This window comes from Colobus angolensis, unplaced genomic scaffold, assembly GCF_000951035.1.
Source record: "Colobus angolensis palliatus isolate OR3802 unplaced genomic scaffold, Cang.pa_1.0 Scaffold101, whole genome shotgun sequence".
In the NCBI taxonomy this organism is placed as follows: domain Eukaryota; kingdom Metazoa; phylum Chordata; class Mammalia; order Primates; family Cercopithecidae; genus Colobus; species Colobus angolensis.
Genome location: NW_012111031.1, coordinates 4,757,957 through 4,770,002, shown reverse-complemented (window position 1 = coordinate 4,770,002; position 12,046 = coordinate 4,757,957).

Here is a 12,046-nt window from a genome sequence, read left to right as displayed (position 1 = left end):
CACAGCACGTGTTCATGCCTCCAGTTACCACACTTCAGCTAGCACATTCCCCAGTGTCAGAACCATTTGATACCACCAAGATAGATAGAAGTGAGAGCCATTCACCCACCTAAGCTCACCCTTATTCTGCCAAGTCAGAATAGGCATGGCTACTGTTAGGTGCAGAGTGGGAAATAGATTTTTGCCAACAAAACACTAACTGATTGGAGCATAGGTTGAAGAAGTTTCGACTTTAGCATAATGCCAATGAGAATTCATTCAAAATTTTGAGAAAATAAGACATATGATTAGATTGCATTTTAGAAAGATCGCTGTCTGTAGGGTAGAAACAAATGAGATGGGGTAAATTTGGAGCTAGGGTGATCAATTAACACAGTGGAGAAGTGTTGGTGGCCTGAGTAATCATAAGCAGTGGGAAGATGATAAAGAGGTGGAAGACTCAAGGGTATTTCAAAGGTAGATTTGTCAGGATTTGGGATTAGTGGGGAGGTACTCTGTGAGGAAGAGGGAGGAGAGAAGTGAAGGCAATATGTCTTGCCCAAAACCATTTTTTTTAAAAGAAAGAGAAATGACTTGAAGTAAATAACTAAATAGTTTTGTACTAGCTTAAGAATAAACAGGCAGATCAATCGAACTGAACAGAAAGACTATAAGCAGCTCAATTCCTTCCTACAAATGTTTACTATGATAAAGGTGACACTTAAGCCATTAAAGATGGATTATTCAATGAATCACATGGTGATAAATGATTAACTACTAGAGGAAAAGTGTTAGCCCTTTTTTATGCCAAAGTGGGACTGAAGTGGATTGAAAACTTGCATGTGAAAAAAACTGTAATAACTGAACAATAAATGGGTCTCATGGCACAGAAAGCTATTTTAAAGCACAAAAGAAAAAGGCAAAAATCATAAAGAAAAAGAATGACAGTCTCGATTACATAAAAAGTAAGAAACATCATTGTATTGCCAAAAGAATTATAATAGAACCACTTAGGGATAAAGAGATTTTAGTAAATGAAAGAAGTGGATTAGGAAGCCAAGAGCAAAACACACAAAGAGTATTAGAAAATTTACCTAAAAATGTATGATTGGTTAAAAAAAGAAGAAGAAAAGAAAATTTACTGAAGCCTGCACAACATGGTAAGACCCTGTGTCTCTACAAAAAAAGAAAAAATTATTCAAACATGTTAGTAATCACAGAAGTAAAAATTAAGATAATGAGAATATTTCTTCTGTTAAATTGCATTACAATACCCACTTATTGGTCTAACTGCAGTAAAATTAGTAATTTTTAAACAAAAGTTACTGGAAGACAATTTGGCACCCTGTTATAAAAAGGTTTAAAATGTTCATATTCTTTGATTCCCCCAAAATTTCACTTGAGTATTTTTTTCTAAGGAAATTGGAGCTGTACACAATAATTACTATGTACAAGATGTGTTCATTTCAGCAATTTAGAAACGAAAAACTTAAAGTGACTAATAGTAAGGAGTTGATTAAATTGTGCTTATAACTTAAAAGATATATTTGGCAGCCATTTTAAAATTATATTTTTCAAGGGATATTTAATGCAATAAAAGGTATATGAGATAATATGTTTTAAAAGGTATAGAGAATATACTTATCCTTCCAATATTTATTAGATGCCTACTATCTTCCAGGAATTGTTCTGTAGTATAATCATTGTGTGATTTGTTTTGTATATAGAAAATATCCATATTTAGAAGGAATTCCATCTTTCTAAAAATTATATATATGTGTGTGTGTATATATATATATATATATCCACACATATATGCGCGCACACACACACACACACACACACACACATACATATATATAGCCATAGCCATAAAAATATTTATGGAGAAACACAACACAATGTTAATGATAGTTGCATCAGGATGATGGAATGTTCATTTACATTTTCTTATTTATCTTTCTGTGATTTCTAATTTTCTACAATGAACATGTATTCGTTCAATATTTTTTAAAAATAGTAACTTTGGATTTACCTTAAATTTCACTCTAAACAAAGAAGAAGAAACTTCTCTTTAGGCTATTTTAGTTTAAAGAAAACACGCTGGCATTTGCAAAGAGAAATCGACCCAGTTAAAAGGAAAAATAAAGGAAATAAATACCCAAAAAAAGAAAAAGAAAGAAGACATTTACATGTGACTCTGCAGAGTAAAAGTCCTCATCCCACCAAGGCTGCCACAACTCCACAGGCAGGCTGGCTCCTGCTCACCTGAGAGCACCTCAGGAACCTGCTCTAAGAACGCTCTGATGTTACCCTGGGCCCTTCCCGGACCAAGAGTCAAGCACTTTGACTACCCTTGGTAAAGTAATCCCCTTTATCAGTTGGCATACATGATATAATATAAAAGAGTTTAAGTTTAGCTTTTTAGTAAATGACTTTATAATGACTAATTCTATAGCAAGATCAGTGCTCATTTTACCTCTTTAGTAGGAAACCTTAAGTGAATTGGCACACTCCATGGAAAAATGTGAAATGTACAGACATGTACTGGGTCAGCTTTTAACAACAGTAAAGAGAATCTTGCCAGATTCAAGGGTTGTGATGACCACATAGAAGTAAAATTTAAATTTCTGCCTAACGATTTGATGGCTACGTATCCTTGCCAGGAACTGATACCTGGTATCACTGTAGGCTACTGACAATGCCTTGGGTAACTGACATCTCAGAGCACACATTCCTGTTTCTGCCACTCTTACTTCTTCTGATAAGGTGTCATTAACCTAATTTTATGCATTTGGACATCAAGAATGAGACAGCATTAGTGACTTGTCAAAGGTCACATACTAGGCAGAGAGGATGACAGTCTGAGCCTGGCATGGACTTTGCGTCCTCCCCTTCTGCCCTCCTCAGAAACCCTGAACACATACTGACTCATCCTAATATATAGCTCAAGGAGTATTGATTGTGTGCCAGCACAATGCTTGCTTGTTTCTAACTCTCACAGCATGCTTGCTGCGAGGTTGGTTTTTATTTAATGATGAAAACATTGAGATATTGTAACTGGCCTAATCTCATGCAGCTAACAGATGCCAGGATAAGACAACTTATATATCTAATGTACGGAAAACCCCATCATTTCCAGTGTTTCCCCAGGAAGCCTCTTACTGCAGAGCTCAATAACAACATATACACACATGCACACTATAGGCTGATGATCTAACACACAATTACCCTTTTGACCTGTTTAAGCCAATTCAGTGAGCTTCAGGGTACCCATCCCTTCTCTGCATTTGCTTACTCCAGAATCCTATTCTAGTCCTGCTCTGAGGCATAAAATGTGATAGTTTTCTACATTGCAGTAAGGCATACACCAGGAATCACTGTATACATATGATGAGACATGTACTACGGTACAGCCTGGGATAATCAACTGTGCTTCTTGGATTTGCTTACATCCTTGTTCAGGATTTATTTAGTTTTATTAAATTATCTTCCCTTATACTATCTAAAGCAAACCTTCCTCAGACTCTAAGGCTGCATACATTGCTCAACAGAAATAGAACGCAAGCCACACAGTAATGTTAAATTTTCTAATGGCCACATTAAGAAAATATAAAAATAAATATGTGAAAGTCATTTTAATAACGATGTTTTTAAAAATCAAATCCGGTTGACCCTTGAACAACGTAAGTTTGAACTGTGTAGGTCTGCTAATAAGGGGATTTTTTTCAACCAAACACAGACTGAAACTACAGTATCTGTAGGATGCAAAACCCACGTACAAAGAGGGCCAAATTTTCATATATGCAGATTCTGGAGGGTCGACTTCAGAGCTTGAGCATGCACAGATTTTGAAAATGCAGAGGGGTTGCATTTACCTTGCTCCTCAGCTTGCAGACAGCCTCTTGTTGGGCTTCACCCTGCAATTGTGTAAATCAATACTCCTTAATGAACTCCCCTTTATATATGCATCTATATTAGTCCAGTCCTGTCCCTCTAGAGAACCCTGACTAATACAAGGGGTCAGGCACAAGTATGCATGTGGAAGTGGGGGCTGGGCTCAAGGCTACACGCAGGCATGTATGTGTTGGCATTGTAGGGTCTCTGGGCTGAGGTTCCTGGGTCAGCAGCAGCTGGGGCAATGCTGCAAAGGAGAGGGAGAGAGATGGTGACTCAGGTACCTAAAGATAATGAAGGTGAAAAGCTGCATGGCCCTCCGTGGCGAAGGCTGTAGGTGGTCCACTGCAACTGTGCTGGCTATTGGTTTCCTTACTAAAGCTGCTGGAGTCCTCTAGAGCAAGCTGCTGGGGTCTACTAAAGAGCACATTGTAGGGTTCTTGGCAGTGAAAGCTGTGGGGAATGCATGGTGGCCATACGGGCTGTTGAGGTGCCTAGTGGGGATGACTGCTGGATACCTATGCAGAGCAGGCCATTGAGGACTGCCGTGGCTCTCAGCATCTGGCTGCTAATGACAGCATCTATCTTTCTTCTTTATACCCAGCCATCTTCAGATGTCTCAGCCATGCCAGTCTCCCCAGGAGTCTGGGTGGGGTGAAACTAACTGGTCACTTGGTCAGTGCCCCGAAAAGCTGGGGAAGCTGCTTTTTTACCACAGTTTCCTTTTCCTTGTGAAGGGAACTTGCAAGCTATGGAATTCCTACTCTGTGCTGAGTAGTGTTGGCCTGGAAGATGGGAAGGAGGTGGAGTTAAAATGAAACTGTCCTTCTTAGCCTTTTTGTGAAGTAATTTTGGGTTTATTTCTTCCACTGTAACTGCTTAAGTGGACTCTGGGGTTTTTCCAGAGTTATTTGTGTTTGTGAATAGCTATTTAATTGTTATTTGTCAGGAGAATGAAGGCTGAGATCTCCTACTCCACCATCTCACAGACATTACTCTGCTTCTAGGTTTAACCTTGATACTCAGGATAATGTTGGAGAAAGCTCTGAAGTGCTCTATACATTCTAGCCATTGTTATTTACCCCCAAATATTGTATTTTTTGATGCTATAATTTTAAATAACATTTAAAGCACTTAAGAACTTTTTGTAAAAATAATAAAATCACTGACACTCAAAAATGTTTATCTCAATTTTGAAATGTGAATTTTATTTTGCATTTAAATTTATATCATCTTCTATGTTATTACCTTACCCATAATATTCATGTTTGCCAAATAGTGTTTAATAATCCATTGAACTGATTTAAAAATTTTATTTGAACCTTTGGACATTGAGTTGAGATCATATTATTTTTGAGATCCATTTCTACTTCTTTTTAGGTTATACCAATTTTTTTTTAAATATGTAGCTATCAAAGATACCTTTAAATTTTCTTTCTAGGTATATGTCAGAACACCAAGATTCAGAAGTGATTGGAGTCCCATAGGAATCTTATAGGAACTCATCAACATTTGTGATAACTGATGCTCAATGACACGGTATTTTTTTAATAAAATCCAATGGAACAAATACTGGACTCATACCCCAATCCACCATTGGATTAACATTAAATTGTTATAAGCTTAAAATAGATGCTTATATTAATAAGATGTTACATGTAGGCCTCATGATAACCACAACAAAAACCTGTATAAGATACACAAAAGATAAAGAAATCAAAGCCTACCACTACAGAAAATTGTCTTATCACAAAGAAAGACAACAAGAGAAAGAAAGGAACAAAGGATCTACATGTCCCACCAGACAAACTAGAAAATGTATAATTCACAGAGTATTGGGTAGATTACTCACAAGGGTCTTACTAGCAGGCAATATTTAGCCCTAGACTAAATGCTGCTGTAGTCCCACTTAAATCATGCAAGCAACCCATCCTCCACACACACAAAAAGTCACTTTCCAACTACTTTAAATACATACCATAAAAAGCTCAAGCATATTTATGGGAATACAAAAATCAAAGATCACCAGGCACATGAAGAAGTAGGAAAATATAGCTATAATGAGGAGAAAAATAAACCAGTCTAAATTGGTCCATAACTGGCACAAATGTTAAATGTTAAAATTAGCAGAAAAATACATTAAGACAGTTATTATAGCTTTAAGATGTTCAAGAAGTTTAGCAGAACCATGAAAAAAATCAATTCGTAATTCTAGAGGGGAAAATTACAACTGAGATGAAAAATACAATGGACGAGATTAATAGAAAATCAGATCTTGCAGAAGGTTAGTAAAAATGAAGATAAAGAAATAAAATCTATATTAATTTTATTTATCTTTATGTTTACTAACCTGCAGATTAAAAAAAAATTAGAAAAAAAAAAAACAAGTATCAGTGAGCTATCAGATAGCTTTAAGTAGACTAATACACATAATGTTGAAATACCCAAAGAAGACAAGGGGGATAGAAAAAAAGTTTGAAGAAATAATGGAGAAAATTTTTTATATTTGATGAAAAAAACATAAATGCACAGAACTGAAACTCCAAGCACAGAAAACATTGAAAATATTACACCAAGGCATATCATAACCATAATGACATGGCACCAAATCAGTGATAAAAGGAAAAATCTTAAAAGCAGAAAAAAAAGAGAAGACATGTTATGTAAGAGGAACAAAAATAAGGACAATGGCATAATTCTGATCAGAAACATTGCGAGTGAGAAGATACTGATGCAGCATTTTTAAAGTAGTAAAATAATAAAACTATCAATGTAGAATTTTATACCCAGTGAAAATATCTCTTTAAATGAAGAAAATATAAATATGTTTTCAGGCATTCAAAAGCTGAAAGGATTAATCACCAGCAGACCCACACTATGAGAAATGCCAAAAAGAAGTCCTTCAGACAGTGTAAAAAATTATTAAAGTATAATTGACACTCAGCAAACTGAGTAAATCTGGACATATGTATACACCTGTGTAACCATCATCACAATCAATATAATGAACCTATTCATCGGACCCAAAATCTTCCTTGTGCATCTTTGTAATCCTCTCCCATGCCCTACCTTCTACCCAGGCAACCATTGGTCTGGTTTGTGCCATTATAGATGAGTTTGCATTGTGGGGAACAAGGGACAGTTGCCTGCTAAGCAAGACCAGCCAGTCAGGGAATGCAACCATAAATATTCACTGGTTACTACACTACAGCTAAATCTCCCTTCTATCTAGCTTCTTCTTTATTGTGTCAGTAAGAAAATTGAAGGCTAAGTATTTAACAGACCTGTCAAAGGTCACACTACAAGTTAAGTGACAACACCAAGTTCAAACCTAGGTCATTGGATTCCAATTTCCAAACCCTTTCCATTAAAGTATACTATAAATGTCTCTTCAGAAATGTATTAAAGTGCATAATTCAAAATTTCCCTCCCAAACGTAAATAACTCAAAGCATGTAATGATATTGTACAATTTCTTACATCCTTTTTTAAACTTTGAAATTCATCACACTTTAGACTTACCAAGAAGCATCATGTAGATGTACTCAGCAATTTGAAACAGAAACTTTTCATTTCTCATGCAAAGTGTGTAGCTAAATCCATTCCATGTTTTGCTGTATTTGCTATCATAATAATATGATGCATGCAATCCATTGTAGGCCTTCTGTGAATCTTTAGTGCCTATTTTATGGCACTATTTTATTTATTCTCCACAGTTAAGATATATATATAATATTCACTAGATATATATATAGAACATACATATCAATATTCACTTGACATACATACAGAATATTTTTTAAATGTTCACTTGATTTATCTGTTACATAGTTTAATTTTTCCAGACTTTGAACTTGCTTTTTTCATATTTTCTAGTTACATGATTTGATACATGGCTTTTACTCTTCAAGGAAACTGATTTATCCCAACAATCTTTCTCTCCTCTAAAATATTTATGAAAAAACTTTTCAAGTGCTCAAATAACAACTGAAAACATTTTTATTGATCACCATTAGCAGCTTCCAAAAATGTATTATTTATTAACTTCTTCCTAGCCTCCTATCTACTACTCTAACTCTACTGTTTCTTTTGTCAAACTTGAAAATTCTAATCCATTTATTTTACTTCACTTCTTCAGGTAGTTTCTCAATTTGGAGAAATTGTAACATTGCTTGCTGGACAAGGCTGACCTTTAAGAATATGATTGATAACTCACTCTTTGAGATCCCTATAGCTGGTTCTATGACTAGCTAAGCATCCGTGTTTCCAAATCTTTAAGGCTTTGTCACTACAGCCCTCATCAAAAAAGATGTTGAGGGACCAATAATCTCTACTGTCCACTTGCCTCTCACGATGACTATGTGGTGACCTTTGGGAAGTGGGGTTTGCCTAGCATGCAAGAATGTGGTGTGCTGCCACTCCTCCAGTCCTGCATTAAGTGCAGACACCTCTAATCCCTGCAGCCTCTTCCACTAAGCCAGCCTTGGCCTCACAATAATTTCCTACAGTTCTGTAGATCAGAAGTCCAACACAGGTCTCACTGGGCTAAGATCAACGTGTTGGCAGGGCAGTGTCCCTTTCTGGAGGCTGGAGGGGAGAATGTTGCCTTGTCTTTTCTCACTTTGGGAGGCTACCTTTATTCCTTGGCTCCTTTCTCCATGTTCAAAGTCAGAAATAGAAGGGCAAATCCTTCTCACATTGCTTCATTCCTACTTTTCTGCCTCAATTTTCCACTTTTAAGGACTGGTGCGCTTAGATTGGGCTCACCTAGAAAACCCAAGATATTCTCCCCATCTCAACCTTAGTCATATTTGCAAAGCCCATTTGGTTATAGAAGGTAACATAGGCTCCAGGGATTAGGACTTTGGACATATCTGTGGAAGGGGACTATTCTGCCTTCTGCAGATAAATGTATATTCATATATGCATGTGTAGAATGATTAAGATACACTAAGAAACAATGGGCTTTTTTAATATATAGGATATAATTTTATCTGTGTAAAAAGTATTTCTTATATCTACATTTAATGTGATGTTTGCAAATATGTAACAAAAGGAGTAAGACTCAGTCCTTAGTTATATATAAACGTTCCTCTACAGTGAGGAATGGGATTAGGAATGGATAGGAAAAACAATGTACACATTTTACTGGACTTAAACTTATATTGTTTGATTTTTTAAGCACATGGGGATTTTTATATTGTTATTTAGATAGCATGTTTAAAAATAGATATACAAAATAAAATCACAGTAATTTTTAATATACTGTACTATGAAAATACATTACATCTTAGACTATATTTCTGTTTTTAAAAAATGGTCAAAAAATCACATGTACAATACTAAGAAAATATTTTAAAATTGCAGACATGAAATGGATACAGCTATTTATTAAAATTATGAAACATGATTGGGGAATTTACAAAGACACTTGAAATAAATATACAGATATTCTACAAACGTGATAGAGGAAATTGAATATTATATTGACATTAAGTCTTCTGAAATAATTTATTGGTTAACAGACAGGCCCAATAAAATATTAATACATTTTTAAATGCAATAATAATTAGAGTCATATGGTAGTGTCACCAAATTCAACTTCTGCAGAAGTGGAAGAAAATAAATAGCCCAGACATATGTGCATAAAAAGAGACACACACACATTCTATTTGGAGAATTATTCAAGCTTATCTTATCACAAATGCCAAAAAGAATTGTGAATAGTTTAATGCAGGGTTTCTTGACCTCAGTGTTACTGACATTAGGACCTGATAATTCTTGAGGGTGGCGAGTGCCTAGCAGGTATCAGTAGCAATCCTATCCCACCCACCTCTCCTGTATATATATACACACACACATATAGATATATAAAGTATTAGTAGTATGTGTATACATATATATATACTTTTATATACATATCTTTTTTCAGACCAATATCAAAAGAAAAAAGGTTTTTTTCTCACCTCACTAGTAATCAAAGAAATACATATTAAAAGAATAAGAAGCATACTTTTTGTTTAACAAAATTTAATCAAAACAGGGGCAACTAAAATTGTGAGATACTAAACACTGGCAAAGCTGGATTAAAATAGCACTGATTGTGGGAAGGAAAGTTCATAAAAACTTCTGGAAAGATTTCTAGAAAGATATTTAGCAATATGTAACAAGGGCCTTACCTGTCATTGTAGTAATCTTGTAATATAGTAATATTGCCCTGGAGTCTTCAGGACTCTAACCTGAGGAAATAAATCAGAGATACGAAGAAAGATGTTTATTACAGAATTATTGAAAATAGTAAAAGTTAGTTTCCAATAATAGGCAAGGGGTAGAAATAAATAAGATATAGCCATATAATACAACACTATGCAAATATTAAAAGCGTATGTTTGAAAAATAAGTATATTGAAAACTGCTTGTGATAAAATATTATATGGAAAAGCTAGAATACAAATCTGTGTCTAAATTGTGCCCCAGCACCTGCTGTGGTACTCAATATGTGTTTGCCAAATTAATGAATAAATAATTATAATTTCAGATATGTATATCTAATGGTAAAACTGTAATTACTTTTGCACCAATCCGATATAATGGGGTAGGGAGTATTAAGAAGTGGCAACTGAAATGTGTGAGGTTAGAAGAGAGAAAAATAAAGGGGAGCTTAATAAGAATTTAGCTACTTAAAATTAGTTTTGGTGGCTAGACTGAATTTCTCAAACAGAAAGGAGTGAAAGTAGATTTGGGTGATTTTAATTTTTTTTTTTGAAACTTCTACATTTTCCAACATTTGTATAATAAATATATTACTTCTATAATTATTCAATTTTTTTTTTAATTTGAGAAAAACCTCTGGATTTTCAAACTCCATTCTCATTTGACTTCTTCTGCTACAGACCAGACTGTCAAAAGATGTCACAAATCAGCTAGATTATTTGGTATGTGCAACATAGTCCATTTTTTTCATATCTAAAAGAATGACTGCAATACTGTCTTCTCCTAACTCAATGATAGTTAAGGAAAGACTTAACACCAAAGTGGGTGCCTGTCTAGGTCACAATCCCCTCCAGCAATTCTCTTTCACAAGCTTTCAATTCATGTGACTCAGTCCCTATTCGATCCACATTTGTGTGTGAAAACTTTGCAAGACACTTTTCTGTGTGCTTCACCAAAAAACAAGGGATATTGTCTCTGCAGCACTTCCGTTATCAATTAATTCTGTGGTTCCACTAAAACAGCAATCAAATCCCTCTGGTATCAGTTGTTAGACTGCCAGTATCTTCCATTATTACTCAAGAAATAATTATTTCTTGAAGGTTTACAGATGTTTTCCCATTTCTGTCGTTTACTGTATTTAGTTAAAATATGAACTGAAATGACCAGACAGCATTTCAAAATTCAGTGCCCTCCATTCGCTTGGTTTTCCCTTAAAATTCATAGACGGGCTTGTCTGGAATCCTGTAACCCTTTTCATGTCTCTTCTGCATAACTAGGTGAACTGCTCAATGAACCCTATAGGATTGTTCTACTTAGCCTTCAGAAAAAAGCTTTAAAGAGCACTCTCAGCAGAGAGTAAGCCAAAAAAAAAAGCAAGCCATTCTAAGACTTCTGTTATACTCTATTACTCTCCTGCCCCTCTCACTTAGTAAATTTAGCAAACACCTCTAGGCTTCCTCCTCACTCTTCACATAGTTCCCATAAAAAGGCTTAGCTCCCTAGCAAAAATTTTTTTTCTATGTTTTCCAAAAGAGATTAAGTTTTCAGTTGTAGTTAACCACAGAATCTCTCTGGCCACCGCAGAACATTAACTAGTGTGCACTGGTTTTGTCTAATGAAATCATGAACTATTATAATCAATATTTGGTAATAAAATTTCAGAATGGGCCATCTTTATGATGTTAAACATGAAGCAAATGAGATAAGTACCATATATGTTGCCTACCAAAAGCCATGATTACTTGCTGACAGTAACTTTCCTTTATGCTGAAATATCCTTTTTGATCTCATGGTCAGATGTCCATTTAAGTTAGCCCCCAACCTGAAATTTTTTTCTTTTCTTTTTTTTTTTTTTTTTTTTTAAGATGGAGTCTCACTCTGTTGCCCAGGCTGGGGTACAGTGGCTCCATCTCGGCTCACTACAACCTCTGCCTCCCAGGTTCAAATGATTCTCCTGT